Source organism: Myotis myotis, unplaced genomic scaffold (genome assembly GCF_014108235.1).
Source record: "Myotis myotis isolate mMyoMyo1 unplaced genomic scaffold, mMyoMyo1.p scaffold_m19_p_6, whole genome shotgun sequence".
Classification (NCBI taxonomy): Eukaryota; Metazoa; Chordata; class Mammalia; order Chiroptera; family Vespertilionidae; genus Myotis; species Myotis myotis.
Genome location: NW_023416368.1, coordinates 11,759,816 through 11,784,509, shown reverse-complemented (window position 1 = coordinate 11,784,509; position 24,694 = coordinate 11,759,816). Strand labels below are relative to the sequence as shown.

The window sequence follows — 24,694 nt, the reverse complement described above, 5'->3', positions numbered from 1 at the left end:
AGCTAAAATTCGGGTTACGAGCCAGCTTCATATACCTCACTGCTAGTTGGCGCAGCGAACGTCACAGTGAACGCCACAACATCAGCCCAGCATCACGTGTCTCACTCGTTCACTTTTGATTTGACATACGAGTAATTTGAGTTACGAGCTCCATCACGGAACGAATTAAACTCGTAAGTCAAGGCCCCACTGTATTAGTAGTTAAGAGTTGTTGAGCTGTTGTTACATATATTTTGTTATGTCCACTATTCAATCCTCACAACTTGGTAATTAAGTGTTATCAACTCCATTTTACGGACTTAGAAACAGAAACTTAACCAGGTTAAGAGCGTTCTTCTGGCTTGCCCAGCTAGTGAATCAGAATTTGAATCTAGAGAGTTTCATTCTGAGACATCTGATCCTTAACCAGGGCTTGCTCTTCTTTAACTTGGACCTTCCTATTGGTGGGCTGGGAATGACTTTCAGATATGCTGGAATTTTGCTTCTTTCAGTCCTGGAAGGGACTTTTTTACTTCATTGTGCCATACAGATATTTTCGTGTGTGTCTGTGTCTGTGTGTGAGTGTGTGAACATGAAACAGCTGGAAAGAAAATGGATGGCCCTCAAAAAATGCAGATGACTTGAAGAAAAAGATAAACTTGTGGTTGGAAAGACTTTTCGATTATCACCTCCTGCCATGCCCACCATTTACTCCATTCTTCAGCCCTATGATGCAGTCCACTCACTTGACAAATGTTCCCCATACATTTGATTCTTTTCTACTTACCCAGGATCTACTCCTGCTGTGGGGCAGAGTGGGGTTTGTAAAATAAGTATTTTACTAAATAGTGACTAGTCTAGACAGAATCCCTCTCATGTTCAGCTATGCGTCCACCCAATTTTCACACACCTGGGTTGTGATTCTCACCACTTTGGCTGAACCTGGCCCTGTGATGGTCAGACCTGCTACAATGCAAGCTTCTTCTGTTTAGCATTGAGTCTCTATTGACATGCAGTCTAAGACCCGTAATTACTTAGTCAGAATCTGCTACATTAATGGAAGCAAAATCCCTAAGTTATTCAAACTGTTGTCTTTAGTGTGAAATCATTTCTTTGGATTGCAGAGACGGAACATGGGTTTTGGACTCCATTTACAGTACTTATAATTTGCAACTTCTCTTTTGATGGCAGTATTGTATTTTTGACAAGCAGAAAACTGTGACAAACTTTTTAAAATGCTGACAGATCTGAATTAACCAGTCTAGTGTATCCATCCAAGTCTATATATAAAATTCACTTGAGTTTCACTTTTTTGCTTGATAACTTGGTATTATGAGTGTTGTTACAGTTCACATATACAAAGAAAGAAGAATACAAAATGCAGGTGATCTGTGGATGATTTGACAACATTCCAGCATTACAGAGGTTGTATTATTTAAATCCTCCCTTCACATTCAGTCCTAGAAGCTGCTTGTAAAACAAGCAAACCAAATCTAGTTTGCTCACTGTAAAGAGACCAATGGTTTCTTAATCACCCATAGTATGAAAGACTTGCCTAGACTCCTCCTGAAGCAAGTCTGATTAGGGAAAGAGGATTTTTACATATTCAAAGACATCTTAAAGTATACAAGGTTAGTTATCCAGGAAATTATTGTCTGGGAGTATGATTCTATTTGATGGTTTTGATATGTAATCATTGGACCATACATAGAAACGATGGATATTCTAAGAATGCCAAGATGTCATGAACATTGCGCAATTTAAAGATTTTTGAATGGAAAAAGGTTTTCCTACTAATAAAAGCAAAAGGAATTGTAAACTTGGAATATCCTATGGCCTGGGGATATATTTTGTCCATGTCTTTGTTATCATCAGCCTTTTTTTTTAAAATTGCAATAATTCCTGGAATTTTAATCTTCTAATCACAGTTCGTGATGCCCTACTAAAAGCCAAAGGAATGGCTGCAATTGATGCTTCTCCATTCAGATGTCTCATTATATTTGTAAGGAGCTTAAAAAAAATACCGGCTCTGAGGGTAGCTGTTTTTCTTCTTTATTTCTTCCTTTGTTATGTTAACTTAACTATGAATTATAGCTATTTTAGTAAATTTCCTGTTGATGGTGTATTAGTCATTTTTAATGAAATTTACATTCTATGGAGGCACTTTGGCTATAGTTCCTGTCATCATGGCAACTAGTTATTGGTATTAATAGTGCTAGAGTCATAGATTTTTGTTTCTAGAATTGACCCCTCAATGTTATACTGTTTAAGCTTCCAAGTATATCCAGGCCAATGTTTTCTTAGTGCATTTTTCAACAGAGACTGGGAAAGGTATTATAAAGGAGTCCATCAGATTCATCGGTGGTGTTTGATGTAGAAGGGGCACACCACCCCTGACTTCTGTGGACCCCTGCCTATGAGTCCTTGAAGTACTGTTACAAATGCAGATATTGGGGATGGCTGATCTACTGAATTAGAATCTCAGGGAGTCCTAGAAACTGCTTGTCAAACAAGCAACCCAAATCTAGTCTGCTCACTGTAAAGAGACCGCAATAATACACTTGCACTTAAAAAGGTCAGCAAGTTATCATTAAATATATGAATGATAAATAGCTGATTATTCAAATTATTTCTTCAGATCTCATTGTTTTTAATCACCCATGGAGTAGAGACTTTTCTAGACTTTCCATATTTTTTATTGTAGGAAAATTAATGAGATCTACTCAACAAAATTTTAGATGTACACTATAGTTATTATTAATGATAGGCAGGTCTCTAGAACTTTTTCATCTTGCATGACTGAAATTTTACACTTATTGACCAGCAACTCTCCTCTCCTCTGGCTTTTTCTTTACTTTTGACAGAGCAGTTCTGATTGGACAAGAGGGATTTTCTTCATTCCATTCAAATTGGCAAAATGTCAAAAAATTCAAATATAGGGTATTATATTCAATTCAATGGTGCAATCAAATAGGCATAAATAAGCACATTTTGTACTTTATTTTTTTTAGAATTATCATTTTTTCACCAATATTACCCAATAGAAAATTGTGTTGAATGTGAATAGAAACTACAATTTAGAGTCAGTCCAGGAATCAGAGGATAAACATGAGTTTCGAGTTACTGGTTCTTTTAAAAAGCAGAATAAACAACTGGTAGAGTAATCTAAGCAAGTAATAAGAGCTGATCTAATCTAATAAAAGAGAAACATGCAAATTGACCATACCTCCGTGACACCCACAAGCCATGCCCACCAACCAATCAGGAGAAAATATGCAAATTAACCCAACTAAGTTGGTGGCAGTAAGTTCCCCCAGTAATGGAGGAAGCCAAGCTTCCCACCTGCCCTGCAGGCCCTGAGCTCTACTCAAGGCCACAAAGTTTCAATTATAGAAGATAAATAAACCCCAGATACTTGCTTTCAGCTGCTGTTTCCTCTGCTCAAGGAGGGGCTGGGACCTTGGGTTGCCAGGGGCAACCCAGGCTTCCAGGGGGACCAAGGCTACAAAGTTTCAATTATAGAAGTTAAATAAATCCCAGATACCTGCTTCCAGCCTGCGGTCATGGCCAGCCTGCAAACAGCCATCAGCCCCTCACCCAGGCTGGTCAGACACCCCAGCGGGGACCTCCACCCTGAAGGGGGTGTGGCCAGCCTGAAAACAGCCCTCAGCCCCTCACCCAGGCTGGCCAGGCACCCTAGTGGGACCCTGATCCAGGACACCCTTCAGGGCAAACCAGCTGGCCCCCACCAGTGCATCAGGCCTCTATCCTATATAATAAAAGGGTAATATGCAAATTGACCGCAACAGCAGAATGACTGTGAATGACTGGTCACTATGACACACACTGACCGCCAGGGGTCAGTGTGCTCCCACAGGGGGAGCTCTGCTCAGCCACAAGCCAGGCTGATGGCTGCCAGCACAGCGATGATGGTGGGAACCTCTCCTCCCTCCTCAGCAGCACTAAGGATGTCAGACTGCAGCTTAGGTCTTCTCCCTGCTGGCAAGTGGACATCCCCCGAGGGCTCCTGGGCTGCCAGAGGGATGTCTGACTGCCAGCTTAGTCCTGATTCACCAGGAAGCGGGCCTAAACCAGCAGGTGGACATCCCCCAAGGGGTCCCAGACTGCGAGAGGGCACAGGCCGGGCTGAGGGACCCCCCAAGTGCACAAATTTTTGTGCACCAGGTCTCTAGTATTTACATATGGATTTATCTCTGAGGATGCATTTTAATTGTTTCCTTAAGCTGAATAGATGTATGCTTATCATCTCTTTGAGGACAGTGATTGTAGTCCCTAATAAACATAATTCATTTTATTTCTATTTAGCCTAGTATAAATGTACCAAATGATGGCAAGAAACAAACACCTAATGAACTATCTGTTAAACAGAGTAGGTTGTAAAAATAATATTTACAATCAGGAAATAAATAATATTGAATAAAAGATTAATGTTTTCCTTGGGTTATTTGACTTCTTAGGATAGTATTAGGATCAAGACTTGGATTTTTCTGAAACCAAACACAAATCTACACTATGGGATTATATCTTGTGGAGAGAAAGGAGAGAGAGGGAGAGAGAGATAGAGAGAGAGAGAGAGAGAGAGAGAGAAAGAGAGAGAGAAGAGAGAAGAGAGAGAGGGAGAAAGGAAGAGAGGAAGAGATGGATAGAAGAAAAGAAAGATGTCATCATTTAACAGTGCTTTCTGGAATCGAAATTTACATATTTGAAAAGGACCATATTGACCTTTCCCTCCTTTTTTCACACAAATGAGAGCAACGGTCAATGAAAGAATTATAAATCTGGTGAGTACGCAATATGAACATTGATTTCACAAACCCATTTGAACTTGAAGAATTGGGGGCTGTGTTGGGGGTCATTGCTTTGTCACTCTTCAGTCACAGATAATAATCTTTTCATTTTCATCCTCTTTGGAACCTATAGTTTTAGACAAATGTGCAGAGGATCCTGTTAAATTATAAGGTCAACTCATTTTAAAGGTTAAAGGATGAGATGCAATTAGCCTCTAAATTCAGACCTGATAATCGAAGTCAGCTTATCCTTTGGTTTAGAACAATGTAACTAGACATTTTAATGCATAAACGTGCCCACTTGTAGACAATTAGAGTTGTCAGTTTAAGTAGTCAATTGAAGAGGCAGGTTAAACAGAAATTGGTAGTGTTTTATGACCTTGTGCGTGAAAACATTTCTCTGGAAATACAATCATGAGTTTTGAATTGGTGAGGGAAAACAGTAGAATCTAATTAATGGCTGAACTCCCCATGGCTGCACTCTTTTCATGGACATCCCAAACAACTGACCCATGAAAGGACAGACACTGGATGGATAGTCTCAAAAAACAGCAGTAATTGGTACTCAGGTAACCAAGAGGATCAAGCAATTTTTGTAGCCTATAATATACTTCTCAAAAAGCGTCCTGCTAGGGAGGAAGAAGGATAAAAGAAAACATTCTTTTCTTCACCTTCACCTCTCTCCTACTTTATGTGCATGTATATGGAATCTGCACAGCAAATCCTGGCTCTCACTTGGTCATAAAAATAGCAGCTTCCTATCCCACGACCATTAGTCAATTTTACCCACTCTGTGTCACTTTGTCCAAAGTGCCTGCCACCATGGCAACCAGTTATTTGGAAAGTGCATTAGGCTAAAACCAAACATTTGCATGGGAAGAAAACTGCTCTTTCCATTCAAATTTGTATTTAATGGAGTGAGTAGTTATGGGAGGTGTGGTGAGATCATTAACCTGTACTGTCAAGAGTTTCACAGAATACAAAGCGGGTGAGGATTCCTAGTCCAACCTCAGCCCGCAGAGGGCAGTTAGGTAACCTGTGAATTCTAACACCAGCTATAGAACAAAGGCAGGGGCTTGAAATGGGTGTACTCAGCTAATCTGGGCAAAAAGATAGTCAACATTTTGATGCAGATTCAGTACTAAAGATTAGCAGTAATATGTTCTTTTGTTTATAAGAAAAATATTCTTAGTAATTAGATGTTGTGATAGCGTTTAATTTTGCACTTTGGCTTGTTTACAGGGACTGGTGTATGTCCCTAAGAAAGGCAAATGTGAAAATGGTTATGAAGGAAAAATTATTAAAAGATGGGTAGATTCATTAGTGAAACTGTAAATAGTCCCCATGTTAATATTAGTTTATCCTCTTTCCCTTTTTCCTAAAATATTATATTTTGTTCCTTTACAACCCTGTTCTGTTGCAGTTCATCAAAGGATATTTCTCTCTACTACCTTTGTAGAGTTAAGTCCAAAAACATGTTAATGAAATCAAATTAGGTAAAGAAAATTATTACCTAGAATCTAAGACTTTGCCTTAATTCAAATTTATAGTATATTATGTAATTTTGTTGCTATGCTTGTAAATGCAGATTGGGTGACATTTTTAACTCTCCCCCCCCTTTTTATTGATTTATTGGGATGACACAGATTATAAAATGTAATTATGTAGATGCACAGTTCCACAACACATCATCTGTACCCTGTATTGTGTGTTCACCACCCCAAATCAAGTCTCCTTCCATCACCATTTATTGGTCCTGGTGGCAATCAGGAGACGTGTGTCGATGGCAGATGTAACTGTCACCTGGAGTTTGTCAGCTTTTAGCCCTGTTTGAGCTATTCAGCACCGCAGCCGTCTCAGTCTCTGGGGGTCTCCACAGAATCCAGGCGCTTGTTTGCCTGGCAGACCTGAAGTGACTGTTACTTATTTATAGCCTCTGGCATTGTCTGAGACATTCTGCAACACAACTGCGTTAACCACTTCAAGTTAATGTAAACACTCAGAAAATGAAAGCATTGACACTGAACTGCAGATATGGCCAGGCAAAGCAGGGGGGTGGAGGGAGGGGAAGGCACTGGCCACACACAGGCTCCAGGCCATGAGGCCCTCTCTTGGGACCAGTTGGAAGATGACCAGTTGTTATTGGGTGTTGATGCCATGAAGGGTTGGCTGTAGGCTTTCACCACTTGGACACGGACGACTACTGGAAGTGAAGGAAGACAACTCAGAGACCGAATTTCATGACAGAATATTCTGCTCAGAACTTTGAGCCCACTGATCAAAACTCTGCAATTCACTCCCAGTAAATGTCAGTCCTCGACATGATCTTCCTGATCTGCTAGTCTGTTTCCACTCTGAGCCCATCTCCTGCCACTCTGTGCTCTACTTTGGCAGAGGGCCACTTGATGGTTTTTGAACTTGACTAGCACGCTTTCACCAGGTCCTTTCCTACTTATTTCCTTTGCCTAACATTGGCATGTCTTTCACATGTTTGCTCAGAGGCTGCCTTATCAAAGAGGTATTCCTGACCTCCTACCTATTCCTTTGATCTATTGCTGCATATCAAACTACCCCAAAACACAGTGACTTAAAACAGCAACCATTTTTATTATAGTGCACTTTTTTTTTTTGGTCAGAAATTTGGGCAGGGTCTGGCTGGATGAATTTTCTATTGCACTTGGCATTGACAGAGATCATTCAATGGTGTTTAGTTGGGTGATGGCTTTGCAAGGAGGCTATACTCACATGCCTAGCACTTTGGCAGGGATGGATGGAAGACTGGCCTCAGCTGGGATTGTCTTTCAGTGCATCAGTTGTTTGTTGCTGTGAAACAAACTACCCCAAAACATAGTGGCTTAAAATTACAAATATTATTAGCTCACAGTTTTTGTGGGTCAAAAATCCAGGTGGGACTTGGCAAAGTCCCCTGGCTCAGGGTTTCTTACATGGCTGTGATCAATGTGTTTTCTGGAGTTTTAGTCATCTCAAGACTTAGCTGGGGAAGAGAGGCTTCCAAACTCATTCAGCTACTGCCAGCTCTTAAGTCCTTGCTGCTTGTTGCTCAGAGACTTGAGTTTCCTGCAACCAGGCCGACCTTCCAACATAGCAAATTGGCATTTTCTGGAGTGAGAACTCTGGGAGAGAGAGAGCAAGAGAGGTCAAACAAAACAGAAGATCTAGCCCAGGGCTGGTTTCAGTGGTTAGAGCATCAGCCCGCAGACCGAAAGGTCTCGGGTTCAATTTCTGGTCCAGGGCACGTACCTCAGTTGCAGGCTTGAATCCGGTCGGGGTGCAGGGGGAAGCTACCAATTGATGTGTCTCTCTCACATCAATGTTTCTCTCTCTCTCCACCCTTCCTCCCTCTATTCTCTCTCTAAAAAAATAAAAACCCATTAAAAAAATATCCTTAGGTGAGGACTAAAAATACACACCAAAAAAAAAAAAAAAAACCAACAAAACCCCCCCCCCAAAACACACCACCTCACAGAAAATCTAGTTCTTTGTAACCTAAAGTTGGAAGTGACATCTCAATGTGTTTGTGGTATTGTCTTTGCTGGAAGTGAGTCACCTGGTTCAGCCCATACTCAAGGGGAGGGGGGACACAAGGTTATGAATATTAGGATGTTGAGATTTTTAGATGCTGCCAACCACAGCCGGAGGGTCTACATATGACATCTCCAGCCTGGTGCCCTCAGAGTGACTAGGGAGATTATTCCAAGAGAATTGGGTCGTAGCTGCAAGAGTTCTTATGTTCTGGCCTCAACCCTCAGAAAATCCCTTGTACTGCACTCTTTGGTTCATGTAACTCATCAAAGGTAGCCCAGGTTCCAGGGCAAGGGGATCAGATTCATGTTTCAATGCAAGGAATTGCAAAGAATTTGCAGTCTTTCTTCATTTACCACACTACTCTATATCATATAGCACACCTCCCACCCCACCACATACTAATGATCTGTTTTATCCCATTTTATTTTTCTCCATAGCATTTGTAGTTTTAACATTTTGCTTATTATCCGTCTCTGACAACCAGAAAGCGAGGTCCTGAGGTCAGGAAATTTGCCCACTCACAGATACATTCCCAGAGTTTAGAATAGTGCCTGGCACATACTAGGCTTTCAGTAAATATTATACAATTATTTGGTCTTATCAGGTCTTACATAATCTAGACCTAACTAATTCTCTAGCACTTTCCTCCAGGTTAATATTCTCTATACACATTGGCCTTTTTTTATTTTTATAAACATTGTTTCTAAAACATTCTAAATTTATTCCTGTCTCATAGCCTTTGTACCAGCTGTCTTGACATTTAGTTGATTTCCAAATGACTCGGTACTTTTTGTCATTCAGATTTAACTTCTGTATTAGGAAGAGCATCTATTTGATCCCTGGTCATTTTCTATTATATCACCTAGTTTAATTTCTTCATTACAACTAGCTAGTAGTTTCTGGTACATCTGTTCATTTGTCTTTCATCCCACTTAAAAATTAATTCTGTTAGCTAGAGGTCTTGTCTGTCTTATGCAAAGCTCTGTCCTTTAGCACCTAAAAGAGTATTTGGCTCATTGTAGGCCCTAGTATATTTTTGTTAATGAAACAAATCTATTGATAATTGATGTATGGAAATGCTGTTTTTTTTTCTTAATTTATTTTTCATATAAAATATAGTTCTGAGTCAATGCCTATAGGTCTTCCCTGTTGGCATCACCTTCCCCCCTTCTGTTATTGCTGTAATCATGAAATTGCTGAATGTCATTACACCACTTTTCTTAATGACAATAAAATATCCACTCAAGATGGGCCTAATGACCTGAAGTAATTGCAAGAGTGTGCAAACAAAGAGAGCTGCCAGTTGGCCACCGGGACTGATATTTTATGCACAGAGCCTTGTCCCCACAGCAATACATCTGGTTCTGCACTTGGTTTTAGACCTATCATGTGACTTGATAATTAAACCTTGGGAGAGCTTATAAAAAACAAACAAACACCAGGAGACTTTTAGAAAGTGTACATGCAAAGTTGTGAAGGGAGAATAAAGAGTACATTTAGTGCGTGTGGGGCCTACATTTTGAACTTAACAACTTTCAACAAATAGGGACATCTTCTTGCTTTAAAAGCTGTCCTTTTGTCTCTCCCCTTCCCCCCCCCTTTTTTTTACAGACAATAAAATAACATTCCTCCTTCACCCTGGAGTTTAGGAGAAAGAGATGAGCTCAGCATCAGTGAAAAGTTCTTGCTTCACTGCGTGGGGTTATCTAAATGGCTGTGGAGGTAATGGCCACGCAGAGAAATAGAGGTCAGTGGAATTCAGAATAGTCTCCTATCTATTGGTCTTTGATAATGGAGAAGCCTGACAACTTCAGCCCAGTCTGTTTTGGGCAATTTTGTCCCCCTTGACTGACCTTATCGTCTACTTCAGCACATGTATTTAGTACCAATATCAACTAGAAAATCATACAATTGAAAAATAATTGTTTAAATCATAATGAATGTACCAAAAAAAAAAAGAGGAAAGATTAGATGACAGAAATAATTGGCTGGATCAAAGAAGATAGTTCATGAATTCCAGCCTCCGTCACTGGATTCTGTCTAGTTGCCCCTTTTTCCAAGTGAGAATCATAATGTTGAAAGTGTAGAATATTTGGTGAGAGAGCTCTCTGAACTAGGAGCTTATCTGGCACTGCTTCGGTACAAGGACAGAATCACACACAATGTATATACACATACATATGTGGGGAAACCAATCATGTCTTTTATGACCACAGTAACCAATAAGGTAAGGTTTATTAATGGGAGAATAACATACCCCTGAACCCTAGTGCTAGGAAGATGAAGTAAAGGGTGTTGGCAGCTCCCACAAGTGAAAAGGTTTTGACTTAAGTTATATCTTAGTAGGTAGATAGTGCTAGAAGTTATGGATTTAGAATTACATGACAAATGTAGGCTTGTCATTTGCTAACAATAAATAGCTTTCCATCCTTCTCAAGAAGGTAGGCAGTCCTTCACTCTCCTGATCTTTCTTACATCTAGCTTCAAATCTTCTGCCTTCATGTCTCCTTGAAGTCCATCTGAAAATGGACACATTGAAAGAGGGCATTGGAAGGCAGTGGGATCATGGTAGTAAAATCCCTGGAACAGAAGTTGCAAGTCTTTTGTTCCAGACTCCACCAGCTTTATCTTTTGGTGACTTTTGGTGACTCATTCAAGCAGTTTTTTGTTTCTTTTGCATCAATACATTATAGAAGTTGCTGTAAAGTTAACAGAAGAGATTTGTGAGAAAGCATTTTGAACATACAAAATGCCAAAGGAGTATAAGTATTATTATTTATGTGCATGTATATATACTTGTGTGTAATGTCTGTGGATAGATACAGCTTGCTAGTGCTTTTAGGTACAGAGAAAGGAGGCCCTGTATAAAAAAAGCAGTATCCTTTCCATAATAGAATTACAACTAACTGTTCTGTATGAGCCAGTGTTACTAACTGTTCTGTATGAGCCAGTGTTTTAAGTGCATATTCAAGATTAAAGAAAAATGTAACAAGAGAAGGGCTGATAGATTCAGACTGTTTGGGTGTATTGGAAAATGTTTCCTGCATCGAGGTTGTAGTAGAGAGTTATGTCTTAATTAAGGGATAAATGTCAAATAATGGTCTTTTACCAGATTGTAAATATTCTGAGGACAGGGTCCAACTTGTTTCATCGTTGTATTTCAGGACTGTGAATGCTAGTAGGTGCTTAAGTAATGTTTGAAAATGAATGAGTTAGGATGTACTTAAGGAAAAATTAATATCTGGATGTTTCTGAAATGTAGGAAGAGTTGAAGGCTCTTTCAAAGAGGAAGCTAGGAAGGAAGATGGATACAAGGTCATGGCCTGGGATTATTCTTGGCTTCCTTTTCTTCCATTCCTTCTAATGAAGACATTTTGATAGTGCCCACACAGTTTATGAGGTGGCTTCTACTTCCCCACTTTACAAGTGAGTGTATTGAGATTTAGAGATTAAGTATCTGCCTAAGGCCACAGAGCTGATAAAGGCCTAGCTTTACTATAAGAGAAGACAGAGGCTGTTTCATCTCTCTGCATTACTTTCACTCCCAGGGGCCTTTAGATCTTCCATCTGCGTCTTTCAGGATGATCTTGCAGGCTTGTCTACTAAGTGAGGGAACCATTGTTGAATGGAACTTTGAACACAGAATCCCTCTGAATCACACAAGACTGCATTTAGAATGTCAGATTCCAACTTCATTTAATATCCATCACTGCATTTTGAATTTAAAGACAAAGGAAAAAATACTCCTTTGTGTAATCTCTGGACTGTCTTATTGCCTTAAATGATCTTAAATGAAAACAAAACAAAACAAGATTCTCTAGGAACTGATTAAAATTCCCATTCTTTAATGTCAGTGCCTAATTGGGGAATAAAAGTAACATCTCCCCTACTTCTGTTCCTATTGATCACCTACCCACATAGAATACTGACTTCATCTATGCTAATAAAAGGGTAATATGCTAATTAGACCGGACGTCCTTCCGGAAAAAGCCATGGTGGCAGGGCCAAGGCAGAGGCAGTTAGGGGCAATCAAGCCAGCAGGGAAAAGCAGTTAGGGGGATCAGAATGGCTGGCAGGCAAGTGGTTAGGAGCCAGCGGTCCCGGATTGTGAGAGGGATCGGGCCTAAACCAGCAATCAGATATCCCCTGAGGGGTCCCGGATTACAGAGGGTGCAGGCTGGGCTGGGGGACACTCCCCCTCCCATGCACGAATTTCATGCACCAGGCCTCTAGTCATTTTATAATCAACATCATTATTTAGGGCTTTCCTCTGTAACAGATATCCTACTAAGCACTTTAAATGTATTATATATGATTATGTGTACACACCAACCTATGAGGTTACAGATCCTAGGAGAGGCCTGTGCTTACAAAAACATCCTCTGTAGGTTATATTGTGACCCTGAGTTAATTAGTCAAGGATACAAAATCGTTGTGTAAGTGAGGTGGATGCTGAGAGACAGCAGAACCAGTTTCAGCAGATCTTAGCATAGCCTCTCTTGTGTCTGAGTCCCGAACAGGAGATCACTCAGATTACTGACAAGGTAGGATCTTGTCACACCCGAGAGTAAATCTTTGCCACAGTCATTTTTGTGTGACCATTCAGAAAGTTGTACTAACAATATCTGTGCTCCCTCTGAAGGGAATCTTTACTGTGATGGGACAGTTGTGATTCTGAAACCAAACTTAGTAGTAATAGCAAATCTGTAGCCTTGTCTGAAAGCAGAAAGTAGATGTATAGCTTCCTTCAGTTTGTATGAACTACAGAGGCCCGTTTCCCTGAAGTCTCCCTTAAGTCTGGTGTAACCGTCCTTTACCTGGTGATTTGATACTGAGTTCCTACAAGGACCATGAAAACAAACCCATTTCCCCAAAGATAGATATTATCATTCTCACTTTAAGATGAGGAAACTCAAAGTTAGGTATCACGCACAACTGACAAAGTAATGACAAAGTTTTGGCTTTGAACCCAGACTGAGCTCTTAACAATTACACTATTCTATTTTGTTTTTAAAGGAATGAATGCCTGAGCTTATCCTGTATTGCTTTGTGGGATTAGTTAGTTGAATATTTGAGGAGGATGAAATAAATTATATAAAATGTAAAATCACTATGAATTTGATATTATATAAATACAGTTGTTGGCCATGATTGGAAAAGACAATAGACTATCAGAGCCTCATTGTAATTCCCTCACCTCACCATTTATTTTTAAAAATCTTCTGTTTTTATCCATCTTATCTTGAATGGTGTGAAATATTTGTACTGGTAATCTGTGTGACATATAAAAGGAAAAGACATGGATCTCATTCTTCATTTGAATGATTATATGTAGCAGATGTGTGCATCCAATATGTTAAAAAGCCATGGCACAGAAGTACAAGTAAAAGGGAATGAAAGTATTGGGCATCTGCAGAAATTGCATAAAAAGTGCTTGAAAAATTCTTTTCTTGCTTCCCTCCTTCCCCCAATCTGTACATTGCTTATTCTTCAAAGGCTTCTTTGAGCAGAAATGTTGACAAAGGTTTCGCTGACCATTTCAAGCCGCAGAAGCATGGGGCTTCCTGCATGAATTCACAATGTGGGTTGACCTGTATAATACAAATGATTTTCCGTTACATTCCTCAACATTTATATGACTCTAAGTTGTTGACAAAGGAAAGATATAGCCTATTTGTAGATATGGTAAGATTTTGAAAGCCACTGATATTTAGGATCTAAAAGGAAGGCAAATACATATTTGTTGGTGTGATGTTTAATTTATGAAATGTATCTATATATTCTTTCTACAGATCTTATTGCATTTAGTGGGAATTAATATATTTTAAGTCCTCATAGTACCTAGTATCAGTGCTGACTACATATACCCTTTCTTTGGATGGGGGAGGGGTAACAGCTTTATTAAGATATTAGAGGCCCAGTGCATGAAAATTCATGCACTGGAGGGGGGTCCCTCAGCCTGGCCTGCCCCCTCTCACAGTCCGGGAGCCCTCAGGGCCGGAGAGGTGACCCAGCAATCAGGGGAAGGTGATGCCCCTATCACACCTCTGCTGCTGCCACTGCTGGCAGAGCAAGCCTTGGCTGGTCCTGGGCAGCTGGGCAGCTGCCATCTGAGGCTTGCCTTTGCCTCAGGCTGGCCCTGGGCGGCTAGGCAGCCAACATCTGAGGCCTGCATGCGCCTTGGGCCAGCCCTGGGCGGCTGGGGGGCTGAGGGGACTGGAGGACTCCGGAGGCAGGCATGTGGCAAGGCCTGCCACCCTGGCAGGGCTGAGGGAAATGGGAACCCCCATCTTGTGGCTGTGGATGCTGCCATCTTTGAGGATATGGCAGTCGATTATCATATTCCCTCCTTATTGGCTGTGGGTGCCGTCATCTTTGAGGGCAGGGTAGCCATTAGCATATTCCCTCCTTATTGGCTATGTGTGCCACCATCTTTGAGGGTGGGATGGTCAATTAGCATATTCCTTCCTTATTGGCTGTGGGTGCCACCATCTTTGAGGGCAGGGCAGTCAATTAGCATATTCCCTCCTTATTGGCTGTGGGCACAGCCATCTTTGTGACAGTGTGAGAGTCAGTTAGCATATTCCCTCTGTATTAGATAGGATAATTTACATGCCATACAATTTACCCATCTAGAAAATGAAATGGTTTTTAGTATATTCACAGGCTTGTGCAAGCATCCCCACAATTTCAGAACATTTTAATTACTCCAGAAAGAAACCCCAAATCCTTTAGCTATCATTCTCCAATTGCCACACCTTCCCTCATCTTTAGGAAATCCCTAATTTATTTTCTGTCTCAATAAATTTGCCTATTCTAGACATTTCATAAAAATGGAATCAAATACTATGTACTCTTTTATGACTATAAGTCTTTGACTTAGCATAATGTTTTTAAGGTTAATATATGTTGAAGCATGTATCAATATTTTAGTTTTTAATTGCTGAGTACTATTTCATTTCAGAATATACCACATTTTGTTTATGTACATATACCACATAATTGTGAACATTTAGGTTGTTTCCATATTTTGGCTATTGTGAATAATGCTATATTTGAATGTAAGTTTTTTGTGTGAACATATGTGTTAATTTCTCTTGAATATAAACTTAGGAGTGAAATTGCTTTGTACAATAGTAATTCTGTTTAACTTTTTGAAGAACTGCCAAACTTTTTCAAAGCAGCTGTACCATTTTGTATTCTCACAAGCAATGCATGAGGATTCCAAGTTCTCTACATGTTTACAAACTCTTGTTGTTATCTGACTTTTTTTTATCCTCACCCAAGGATATGTTTTATTGATTTTAGAGAAAGAGGAAGAGATACACACATACACCTACACACACACACACACACACACACTGGAGAGAGAGAGAGAGAGAGAGAGAGAGAGAGACAGAGAGAGAGAGAGAGAGTTGTATAAGGAACATTATCAGTTGCCTTCCGTACATGCCCAACTGAGATCCAAATTGCAACCTTTTGGTATACAGCAGCGGTTCTCAACCTGTGGGTCGCGACCCCTTTGGGGGGTCAAACGACCCTTTCACAGGGGTTGCCCAAGACCATCGGAAAACACATATAAATTACATATTGTTTTTGTGATTAATCACTATGCTTTAATTATGTTCAACTTTTAACAATGAAATTGGGTTCACCACAACATGAGGAACTGCATTTAAGGGTCGCGGCATTAGGAAGGTTGAGAACCACTGGTATACAGGATGATGCTCCAACCAACTGAGCAACCCAGCTACAGCATCTGACTTCTTGATTCTAGCCATACTTGTGGGTGTGAAGTGAGTAAATCTGATGGTGGTTTTGATTTGAATTTCCCTAATAACTAATGATATTGAACATCTTTTCATGTGTCTGTTCATCATTTGTATATCTTTGGAGAAATGTCTATTTAATCCTTAGCCTATATTGTTATTTATCTTATGATTTTTTGAGTTGTAAGAGTTATTTATATATTCTAGGTACAGCTACCTTTTCATATATATGACTTGCAAATATTTTCATTCAGTGGATTGTGCATTTACTTCCCTAATACTGTCCTTTGCAGCAAAATGTTTTTTATTTTGATAAAGTTTAATTAATTTTTTTATTTGTTGTTTGTGCTCGGTGTTATGCCTAAAGAAACCTCTACCAAATCCAGAGCTATTTTTGGATTTCAATTCTATTCTTTTGATCTGTATGTCTATCCTATGCCAGTACTATGCTGTCTTGATTATAGCTGCTTTGTTGCAACTTTTAACATCAGACGGTTTTATTTTATTTTTTTTTAAGCTTTTACTTTTTCAAGATTGTTCTGGCTATTCTGAGTCCCTTGATTTTCTATGATCAGTCTGTCAATTTCTACAAAGAAGCTAGTTGGGATTCAATAGAGATTGCATTGAATCTGCAGGTCAATTTGGGAACATTTGCCATGTGAACAATATTAAGCCTTCTGAACATGGTTGTGGTATGTATTTCCCCTCATTTAGAACTTCTACAACTTCTTTCAGCAATTTGTAGTTTTCAGAGTATGAATCTTACATTTTCTTTGTTAAATTTATTCCAACTAGCACTTTATTCTTTTTGATACTATTGTAAGTGAGATTGTTTTCTTAATTTCAGTTTTGGATTATTCATTGCTGGAGTATAATAATGTGATTGATTTTTGTATTGATCTTACATTCTACAATTTCCTGATCTCATTAATTAGTTTTAATTATAGATTTCTTGGAATTTTCTTGTGCAAGATCAGATCATCTGCAAATAGAAATAGTTTTATTTCTTCTTTTCCAATCTAGATACCTTTTATTTCATTTCCTTGTTTTAATGCATTGGCTACAACTGTCATTATAAGGTTTAATAGAAGTAGAGAGAGCAGACATCTTTGTCTTGTTCATGATCTTTAGAGGAGAGCATCCAGTCTTTCTAATTAAGTGGATGTGTACTGTGCGTTTTTCATAGATGCCTTTTATCATGTCAAGTGAGTTTTTTTCTATCCCAAATGATTTGATTTTTTATTATGAAAGAGTGTTGGATTTTGTCAAATGCTTTTTCTCCAATTTATTGGTGATTAGGTGGCTTTTGGTTTTTAATTTTACTTGTTGATATGGTCTATTACATTAATTGATTTTTGCATATTAAACCAATCTTGCATTCCTGGCATAAATCCCAATTGGTCACAGTGTATAATTTTTTTTATATGCTGTATGTAGCATTTGGTCTGTTAAAATTCTCTTGAAGATTTATATTTATAAAAGATATTATTTTATATTTTTCTTATTTTATATCTTTTTGTTCTTTAACCAATGAAATCATCTGCACCTGAGCTTTTCTTTGTGGGTATTTTTTTATTACTAGCTTAATCTCTTTACTTATCATAGTCTATTCATATCTTAAATTCCCCTTTATAAAGATCATGTTTTAGTTAGGTATGTTTTTATTAAATGAAGAGCCTTTGAAAAAATAGCTTCTCAGAGCAACAAAAGCCTGGCTCTTCTATGTGGAGCAGGTTGGTATATGTCAATTCTCACTTTTCATGCTCTGATACTTTTAAATATAAATATGACTTAACTTTTCTGTATTTCTTTGGTATCACATTTTCTTCTTGCATTTCAGTTTACAAATGTTTTTTCAGATTAAAATATTAACCTCAATTATTATTTCTTTTTATGGATGAAAACCAACACTCAGAAAACATATGTGACTAGCCATGGACCTAGAGCTAGTGAATCTCATTCATGGGATTTAAAAATAAGTACTTTTATTCCACATCCCATAATTCCTCCCTTCCGCCCATTCTCATAATGAGTAAGTTAATTACTAATTTGAGTCTAGCAATCTTTCACTTTATATTTGAATCTATAATACCACATATTTTTAAATGGCAAGAAAGGACCAAAGATACATTGATTTTTCTCCCAAGTCTCACTTACAGCTTCAAACTTTGAAGTTTTGTTAAGCTCTGCAATATATTTTTGCTTTTGGCTATGATAGAAGGGCTGTATCTGACCAACCCTCTGTGGAGAACAGTCATAAAGAAGCATAGTAAAGCAACCAAAATATCCAGGATTGGAGGGTTTAAGGTGCTGTAGAAAAGGGTGGGGTAAACCTAACATTCTTCTCCACTTTTCCTTAAAAGTGTTCTCTGCTTCATAAGTTTTATGGGCAGAGAATACTGGCTCAAGGCTTTTGGCTGTCCACTGTGGTTGAGTAGGTAAAAGATGGCATTCAGGCAGTCAAGACTTGAGAGGTCAAGATTCTGAAGAGTAGGGATCAACAATAATCAAATGGACCTGACATTCTGTGGTTCTTTCCCAACTGAGGCATTTACTGATTCATATTCTGGGCAGGGCAGAAGGCTAAAAAGGCAAGCAGGAAGGAATGGAGGCTAGAAATCTAAATAGAGTTTCTATCAGAATCCTTACTTTAGCAATGCAAAAACTGGAGTTCCAGACTTTAAAATAGTTTATCATTATGTTCAAGAAAATAGAAAAGAATATGGAGAATTAAACATTAGAATGAACAACAAAGAATCAAACAAAAATTCTAGAACTTAAAAATAAGTACCAATTAAAAAACCCAATAGTTTAGTTGCATAATAGCAAAACAAAGCAAAGAACTAGAGGAAGCCTATTAGATGATGTATATTTAGTCTACGCAGAATGTAGCAATACATTTTTGAGAGAAATTAAAAATGTCAGTAGGAGGACATACCATATTAACAGAAGACTCAGTATCAAGAAGATGTCAGTTCTCACCAAAATAATTTATTGGCAATGAAATTTCAGTCAAAATTCCTGCAAGTTACATTTTCTTGTGGCAATTTAAAGCACTAAAATAGCCTAGAAATTAATTATTGAAAGAGAACAAAATTGGAGAAGTTATTCCACCAGATATTGAGACTTCTAAAACTATACAATTAACTGGTGTGCTCTTGATACAAGGAGAGACAAATAGAGTTCAGAAATAGACCCATATGTACAGGATCGATTGAATTATGAAAAAGATGTCATTGCAGTGCATTGCGGGTAAGGGGTAAGTGTGGTCTCTTTAATAAAAGTTGCTGGATCAATTATATATATATATAAATGAAATGAATGATTTAATCCCTGTGGACACCATGTGCAAAAATAAATTTGGATTGTTAACCCAGTTTGAAAGATAGAATAATAGAGATTTTAGAAGATAGCATAGTTCACTTTGTGAACTTAAGAGAAGTAAAGATTTCTTCAACAAAACATAAAAAGCTAAAAATATTAATGAATTAAAGTTTTTAAAAATTATGGACCCATGAGGGTGGAAAAGGAAACTAGAGAATATAAATTGATTGCAATACATGCACCTCATAAGAGATTCACACATATTGTATATAAAAAAATGAATCAATTAAATAATGGTCACGTGATTTCAACAAACACTTCACAAATGACCAATAAATATGGGAGCAGGCTCAGTTTTATTAGTCACCAGGGAAGTGTCAATTACAATGATAATACAAACCACTACATGGCCATGACATTGCTAAAGTGAAAAAGACTGACATTGTCAGGTTCAGTCAAGGATGTGGAGCGACTGAAACCCTCATACCCTGGTGGAGGATGTGGTTAATTTGGAGAATTGTGAATAATCCACAGCTAGGTCTAATCCTACCAGAAATGCCTACATATGTTCACAAAAGACACGAATAAAAGTAATGATAGTAGCACTATTTGTAATCACCCCAAACTAGAAAAGTCCCCAAAGTTCATTGGCATATTCATAAAAAAATATATATACAACAACGGCAATGAACAAATACTCCTACATGCAACAGAATGGGTGAATGGATGAAGCAGACTGTTGTGTGAATGAAGCCAGACACAAAGTAGTAATACAGACTCTACTTACATGTATTTCAGTAAGATGTAAACTAATCTTCCGGGCTAGAATTAGAATAGTGGTTATGTTGAGAAGGACCAGAAGAGAGACTTCCGGGGAGTGAGCGATTTTTGATTTCTTCATCTGGGAGGTGTTTACATAGGTATGCTCATTTAAAAAAAAACCCTTAAGCTATACACTTTTGATTTGTGTGCATTTCTGAATCTTTTAGATATCAATAAGCATTTAATAGTTATAAGGATTTTTTAAAAAGCTCTTGGAGGAAGCTAAAGGAAAAATCTTAATTAAGAATCAAACTGCTTAAATGGTGTAAGAAGTGATGAGATTTCTGCTTAACAGGTGTGTTGATACAGTGGCCTGTCCATTCCATTATCATGTGGCCTTTCCGAGCCTACCTTGGTGACCCTGGCACAGGTGACTTAATCTTCTTAAGATGCAGTTTCTTAAAATATAGATTTTTACTTCCATATTAAAAGCAACTGTGCTAAACAAAAGAGATGGATTAATTGATGCTTTAAAATCCTATAAAAATGCGAAATCCCAGCAAATGAAATTTGCATCTTAAACAATCAATTTTCACAAGCAAATGTATAAGCTCAGGAAGAAACAGGCTGGCAAATTCATCTGGTGTTCTGTATAAATACAATTTTAAACTACCTCCATTTTTTTCATGCTATGCCATCTGCCGAATGGCTCTTGGAATGGAATTTTAATCTCTAATTGCAAATGCAGGGATTAAAAAGGTTACATTCAAAATGTGCTGAGAGACTGACTAACAATTCAGAACGAGAAAAAAAAAAGTCTCTATCTGCAGGTTTTTCTGGCATAGATGTTTTCTGGAAATGATAACCGGGTCTTTCACAGTCAGAAGTGGAAAAGGAAAATAACCTTCTCTGATTGGGCTGAACTGTGTGAACCTTGTATAAACTCCAGCTGCTTTTGACTGGAATCAGAGCTAGAATGGACAACTTCACTCATTCATTTTCTTAGAAATGAGAGCGTTCTTTTAGCTGTCAGTTAAACAATTAAGATGAAAAAAATATACATACCCCACTCTTACCTTTGGGGACACCTGGCATAGATTCTGCTAAATGCAAACGGGGGAAAAAAATCACAATTGGAAATGGTAAATTCTGCATTAAAAACCCAGACAATTTTAATTGACAAACATATACCATGCTCTTAAATTGGGTAAAAATGTCTCAAGAGATTTCAATATAATTTTTAGTTTTAATATGTTTAACATATAGTAGATGTAGATATAAATTCTCCTCCCTTCTAAGCTTTCTCTCTCACTATTTCTTCAACTGGCTCTGGTGCCTGTGTACAACAGGATATTAAAATGTGACGCCATGCTTGTTCCCTCCTCCGTGCAGTTGCATACATGGGATCTCTTACTTGCACTGTTGTCTGGACACTCGAGTCAAATATCTTTTCTATGATTTGATAAACTGGAGGGCATTATGGAATAAGATTATGTGCACTTCTGAACTTTGTATCATAGAAACTTGAACTTGATTTTATTGTTCTTCAGTTGGTTTAAATGTGTATATTTTATCTATTCAACTCCACATCAAGGATCAACACTTCACATTTTATGTTCCCTATTAAAAGAGAGATTTTAGGAGACTTATTTAAAAAGCCTTTAGAAAAAAATTCAGCAAAAGGACCATTTAAAAGTTATAATGCATACATTTTTTTTGTAATATAAAAGATTATTTTTGTAATACATTTTAATTGACCCACATTTTATTATTTTGTGAATGACACACACATATATAGACATATAGATATAGTACATATATATTATGTATATGTTGTGTGTTTATATCTATATATTTCTATCTCTATATCTGTATATGCAAATTATCATCCTATAATAAACTTTTGTAGTGTATGGGAGTATTCCCTTCCATCCTCCCTAAAGTAATTCAGGAAATCCAATGAAATTAACATTAGATATTGAAAACAGCTCAAATGGGAAAATACTGGAATAAGCTTGGGCTAGAACAGCTGTGGTTAATCAAAAGTGATCTTGGCTCTGAGTATTGGCTTTGGTAAGGAGAAATTAATGGAAGTGAATCAAAGCTGCTTCTTGGTAAAGGTGTAATAGAGAGAAAATAGACCTCCAAAGCATGAACAGCATAGATATTCTTTTAATGTGTTTCCAGCAATTCAGAATAGTGACAGGCCGTGGGAGAGCCAAGGACTGAGTGTCCTCAGTGATCTGGGCTTTCGTCTCACCCGTCCACAAGCGTGTACTCCAACCGAGGAATATGATCTCACTTTGGAAATCCAAACATTACTTAAAATTGAATGAAGAATCCCCCCCAAATATAATCTGAGGCAAGGGATACAATGTGAACTCAGCAGTGGTGTGATCCACCATATTTTTGATTCATTTGTGTGCTTTGAATTTATTCTCTTAATTTTTCTCTTAATTTTAAAAGAGAATTAAAATTATTCTCTTAATTTTAAAAGAGAATTAGAAAATTGGAACAGCCTCTCAAAACTGTAGTCTCTAATCAAATATGAGGGTTGACATAGATGCCACTTGAACTTTAGCAACAGCCTTTGGTTTCCAAATCAGCATCATTTTTTTACATAGATACATAAATCCCAATAATCACCCAGAGTATCTTTTTGGGCAAGACAGATTTCTCTATCCCCAAGATCATGAATTTTCATCTTTTTTTTACCTCTGACTTTCACTGCTCTGCCTTTTGCTGTTCTAGCATTCCCTCAGGGGTATGTTGCTTTTCTTTTCCAGGTCTGTTTTTCTTGGGTGGGACCACATTTTCTCCTTGGACCACTGAAATATACCCAGGGAGATCAATGTAGTTTTTTCACAGATGAATAAACTTCATGGTATGATGAAACATTAAATTAACAAAATAATAATTGCTTCCTAAAATATCTTTTGAGAGTCTTATGTTGAAGAAAAATTATTAATGGCATTTGTTAAAGGAAAATAAAGCAGACTTTATTAAGAATTATTGCATAGATCTAGGGACCATTGGATTTTGCAGTAGGGACTGAGATTGGACTCCATGCTGAACACAAGGAAAATGGGAATTTATAGTCAAGAAGCAGGTGGAAAATTGCCAAGAGAAAAATACCAGGGATAAGACAAGATTCTGGCTAAACTGACCTAACAGGCCCAGCAAGGCGATCTGACATCACCTGTGGTATAGGAAGGGATGAGAAGATTTATCAAGGGTGTGTGTGTGTGGGGGGGGGGATTCCTGCTAATCCATCTGGACAGGATTCTTGCTAAAATTGAATTTAAGGACATGCCCAAAGACAGGACCCAGTGAAAAGAGCTCAGAGGAACCTGCCTAGAGTTTGGTCTTTGTCACTTACCAGTTTGATCCTCCAGTAGAGGGTGGATGGTGAAGAGTGGACAGGCAGATGCCAAAGTCCTGTACCTCTTCTCATCGATGGCAGTCACTTCTCTGCATGACCTGGCATTTTCTGTCTGCCTAAACCAGTCTGCATGAAAGCATAAAAGGCTTCATGTCTAAATCTATAAAAATTCACGACTCACACAAGCCTATAATCCATATAAGATACATTGCAACTCAAGGTGTTTCTTATTCTGTGATGATTTTATAGTTGTAATGGTAAGGAATCATGGACTTACTCTTAAATATCTAACATGTGAAGTACAGTGTCTTTTGCAGAGTGCATATAAATTTTATTTATTTATTCTTTTAACCCAAACTGCTATTTAGCATGGGAATGCCCAAGAGAGTCTAATGACATATTTTGCAAGAAAAACTTCAAAGATAATCTATGGATCAATTTTGGTGGGTAGTGCTAGTCTTGAATTTTATGACCTAGGAATCAGGAGAAATGTGTATATATTTAGTTTCTATCTTAAATGCAAACATATACCATGCCCTTAAATTGGGTAAAAATATCTGAAGAGATTTCAATTTAACTTTTAGTTTTAATATGTTTAACATATAGTAGATGTAGATATAAATTCTCCATGGTAAATATTTGGAAAGAACCTTCCAAACATTACAATCAAACATTTACCATGGAGAAAAAAATCACAATTGGAAATGGTAAATTCTACATTAAAAACCCAGACAATTTTAATTGACAAACATACCATGCTCTTAAATTGGGTAAAAATGTCTGAAGAGATTTCAATTTAATTTTTAGTTTTAATATGTTTATCCTATAGTAGATGTAGATATAAATTCTCCACAGTAAATGTTTGGAAAGAACCTTCCAAACATTACAATCAAAAATTTCAAAAGATTACAATCTCTTTCAGAGTTTTCCAAGTTGGTTCTGGTAAATGCAAAAGCTTGGAGTGTTCACTTTAGTGTCCGTAGCTTGGCATTTGGTCTTATAGTTTTCTCCATCATAGTTTCCTCACTGTCAGAATGGCTGTTACATGCCTCCCAGCTATCACTAGGAATATATCTAGTCTCTATGTTAAATGCAAACATAGAGAAAAAAATCACAATTGGAAA

At 37.9% G+C, this 24,694-nt stretch overlaps 1 pseudogene; it reads right to left on the bottom strand.

Moving 5' to 3' along the window:
• Window positions 1-24,694, bottom strand: part of LOC118657850 — a 56,649-nt pseudogene that overhangs the window by 9,640 nt on the left and 22,315 nt on the right.